Here is a 4,264-nt window from a genome sequence, read left to right as displayed (position 1 = left end):
TATTGAGCCCATCTTTGCATGAAATGTTCCCTTGGTATCTCTAATTTTCTTGAAGAGATCTCTAGTCTTTCCCATTCTGTTGTTTTCCTCTATTTCTTTGCATTGATCACTGAAGAAGGCTTTCTTATCTCTCCTTGCTATTCTTTGGAGCTCTGCATTCAGATGCTTGTATCTTTCCTTTTCTCCTTTGCTTTTTGCTTCTCTTCTTTTCACAGCTATTTGTAAGGCCTCCTCAGACAGCCATTTTGCTTTTTTGCATTTCTTTTCCATGGGGATGGTCTTAATCCCTGTCTCCTGTACAATGTCACAAACCTCTGTCCATAGTTCATCAGGCACTCTATCTATCAGATCTAGTCCCTTAAATCTATTTCTCACTTTCACTGTATAATCATAAGGGATTTGATATAGGTCATACCTGAATGGTCTAGTGGTTTTCCCTACTTTCTTCAATTTAAGTCTGAATTTGGCAATAAGGAGCTCATGATCTGAGCCACAGTCAGCTCCTAGTCTTGTTTTTGCTGACTGTATAAAGCTTCTCCATCTTTGGCTGCAAAGAATATAATCAATCTGATTTCAGTGTTGACCATCTGGTGATGTCCATGTGTAGAGTCTTCTCTTGTGTTGTTGGAAGAGGGTGTTTGCTATGACCAGTGTGTTCTCTTGGCAAAATTTTATTAGCCTTTGCCCTGCTTCATTCTGTATTCCAAGGCCAAATTTGCCTGTTACCCCAGGTGTTTCTTGACTTCTTACTTTTGCATTCCAGCCCCCTACAATGAAAAGGACATCTTTTTGGGTGTCAGTTCTGAAAGGTCTTGTAGGTCTTCATAGAACCATTCAACTTCAGCTTCTTCAGCGTTACTGGTTGGGGTGTAGACTTGGATTACTGTGATATTGAATGGTTTGCCTTGGAAACAAACAGAGATCATTCTGTTGTTTGTGAGATTGCATCCAAGTACTGCATTTCGGACTCTTTTGTTGACCATGATGGCTACTCCATTTCTTCTGAGGGATTCCTGCCTGCAGTAGTAGATATAATGGTCATCTGAGTTAAATTCAGCCATTCAAGTCCATTTTAGTTCGCTGATTCCTAGAATGTCGACGTTCACTCTTGCCATCTCTTGTTTGACCACTTCCAATTTGCCTTGATTCATGGACCTGATATTCCAGGTTCCTATGCAATATTGCTCTTTACAGCATCGGACCTTGCTTCTATCACCAGTCACATCCACAACTGGGTATTGTTTTTGCTTTGGCTCCATCCCTCCATTCTTTCTGGAGTTATTTCTGCACTGATCTCCAGTAGCATATTGGGCACCTACTGACCTGGGGAGTTCCTCATTCAGTACCCTATCATTTTGCCTTTTCATACTGTTCATGGGGTTCTCAAGGCAAGAATAGTGAAGTGGTTTGCAATTACCTTCTCCAGTGGACCACATTCTGTCAGACCTCTCCACCATGCCTGCCCATCTTGCGTGGCCCCACTCAGTTTCATTGAGTTAGATGAGGCTGTGGTCCATGTGATTAGATTGACTAGTTTTCTGCGATTATAGTTTCAGTGTGTCTGCCCTCTGATGCCCTCTTGCAACACCTACCGTCTTACTTGGGTTTCTCTTACCTTGAACGTGGGGTATCTCTTCACGGCTGCTCCAGGAAATATGCACTTATTCTAATACAAAACAAATAACACCAACAAAATCATGCATATTTTTCCAGGATGCTTTTGGCTACAAGTGAATGAATATCCAACTGAAAGTGTCTTATCAGGCTTTCTATTGTCTTATATAAGAAAGGTAGGCCTTTCTTTTTTCAGGAAACGGGGAAGATGGCAGACATTCAGACTGAGCATGCATGCCAAAAGCAACCAACCATCTTTCAAAATAAAAAGAGAGTCCTGCTTAGAGAAACTGGCAAGGAGAAGTTCCTACGATACCACAAAAACATCGGTCTGGGCTTCAAGACACCCAAGGAAGCCATTGAGGGCAACTACATTGACAAGAAATGCCCTTTTACTGGTAATGTCTTCATCCAAGGGCAGATTCTGTCTAGTGACCAAAATGAAGATGGAGAGGACCACTCTCTCATCCATTCAGACTACCTCCACTACATCTGAAAGTATAACTGCTTTGAGAAGGGCCACAGGAACATGTCTGTGCATCTTTTGCCCTGTTTTAGGGACATCCAGACTGGGGACATTTTCACAGTGGGCAACTGCTGGTCCTCGAGCAAGACGGTGCCCTTCCATGTGCTCAAGGTCACCAAGGCTGCCGACACCAAGAAGCAATTCCAGAAGTTCTGACACTGGACCCCCTGCCCACTGCTTCAAACAAAATATTGATTTTCCCAGTCCAAAAAGAAAAAAAAGTAGGTGACTCTAGGTTTGGCTAATTCAACCACCTAACTAGGCCAGAGCACTGTGTCCTCCTCTCTGAATTTCTCTTCTCTTTCTCCTCATGGTTGTAAGATTACTGTTTCAGTTCCAAGCATCACCTCTCACATAACACTATCCAGACACAGGAAGGGAAAGCCTTGGCTTTCTCTTCAAGTAGCTCTCATTTTACTCTTCTAGAGAGAAAAAGCCTTCCCCAGAAGCCCCAGCAGTCTTCCCCTTTACCCTTATTGTCTGGAATTTGCACCACATGCCCACTCCACACTTATAACTGGCAAAGATAATCAGCACTTAGAGCAGACTGGTGCATAGCAGGAGCTCATTTAGCATTTGCCAAATAAATGAAAGGTGAATTGGACTGCCAAGGTTGCCTTAGACTAATTACAGTCTGTTTCCTAGAATTCATTTTCCTAGAACACATTGCTAGGTGGCTGAAGAAAATTTGTATTTTCTTATCAAAGAAGAAGGAAGGGGCTCGTCTAGTGGCTTAGTGGTAAAGAACCCGCCTGCCAGTGAGGGGCCATGGGTTCAATTCCTGGTCTGGGAAGATCCCACATGCCTCAGAGCAACTAAGCCCATTCACCATAACCACTGAACCCACATGCCGCAAGTACTGAGCCTGCAGCCCAGAGCCTGTGCTCCATGAGAACAGAAGCCTCTGCAATGAGAAACCCGTGCACAGCAACTATTAATAGAGTAGGCTCCACTAGCCACAACTAGAGACAGCCTGTGCAGCAATGAAGACCCAGCACAGCCAAAAATAAATAGATAAAATTATTTTTTTAAAAAAGGAAGAAGGAGGAATGGATTTTGAGCAGTCAGCAAACAGCATATGCCACATTAAGCCATTTGTTTTTTGTTTAATTAATTATTTCTTGGCTGTGCTGGATCTTTGTTGCTTTGTACGGGCTTTCTCTAGTTGCAGGGAGTTGCGGCTACTCTTCACCATTGTGCTCGGGCTTCTCATTGCGGTGGCTTCTCCTGTTGTGGAGCACAGGATCCAGGTGCTCGATCTGCAGTAGCTGCAGCACGCAAGCTCAGTAGTTGAAGCTCACAGGCTCTAGAGGACGGGCTCCGTAGCTGTGGCACGTGGGTCTCGTTGTTCTGTGGCATGTGGAATCTTCCCAGACCGGGAATTGAATCCATGTCCCCTGCACTGACATGCACATTCTCATTCACTGTGCCACCAGGGAAGTCCAAGTTATTTCTTTTCTTTCTTTCTTCTTCTTCTTTTTTGTTTTTTGGTCAAATTGAGTGGCTTGTAGGATCTTAGTTTCTCTATCAGGGATTGAACTCAGGACCCTGGCAGTGAAAGTGCCAGGTCCTAACTACTGGTCCACCAGGGAATTCCCACACCATTTCTTCTTAAAGCAGAGGAAGAGAGTAACCCAAGAAAGAGCTTATTATTCTCTAATGGTTACTCTAGGAAAAAAATGTTCTTTGGATTTAAACAAATTCATGGAAGGGAGTAGTATCTTATTAGGGGAGAAGTTACCATGTTCTAGAGAGAAATGAACTTTTTTCTTCCCAGCTGAGACATCAGTTTCTTCAAGGTATTCTCTGCCCAGACCCAGTCTGGGTTAGGCGTTTTTCCGTGTATTATCAAAAGTACTCTTTACCTCCCCATAGTATAGCACTTGCCACACCAGATTGTACTTCACTGTCGACCCCTGCTGTAGAGACTGTGTGTGACTGTGTGTTCCCTAAGCTCTTTCCTCTCTCTTTTGTGCACTCAGCTGTGTTTCCCAACCTCCTCTGCAGTTAGGTGTGACCATGTGACTCAGTCTGGTCAATGCAGCGCGGGTGAAGTGATGTTTGCCACTTCCAGGTTTGGCCTTATCATGAAAACTACCCACGCAGGCTCCTAAACTCTCTTTC

At 43.9% G+C, this 4,264-nt stretch overlaps 1 pseudogene; it reads left to right on the top strand.

Moving 5' to 3' along the window:
* The first annotated feature begins 1,822 nt into the window (after positions 1-1,822).
* On the top strand, positions 1,823-2,296 carry LOC101110060 (small ribosomal subunit protein uS17-like; annotated as a pseudogene).
* Positions 2,297-4,264: the final 1,968 nt, after the last annotated feature.

Source organism: Ovis aries, chromosome 6 (assembly GCF_016772045.2).
Source record: "Ovis aries strain OAR_USU_Benz2616 breed Rambouillet chromosome 6, ARS-UI_Ramb_v3.0, whole genome shotgun sequence".
Taxonomy (NCBI): domain Eukaryota; kingdom Metazoa; phylum Chordata; class Mammalia; order Artiodactyla; family Bovidae; genus Ovis; species Ovis aries.
The sequence above is the reverse complement of the archived record's forward strand: the minus strand, read 5'-3'. Positions and strand labels throughout refer to the sequence as shown.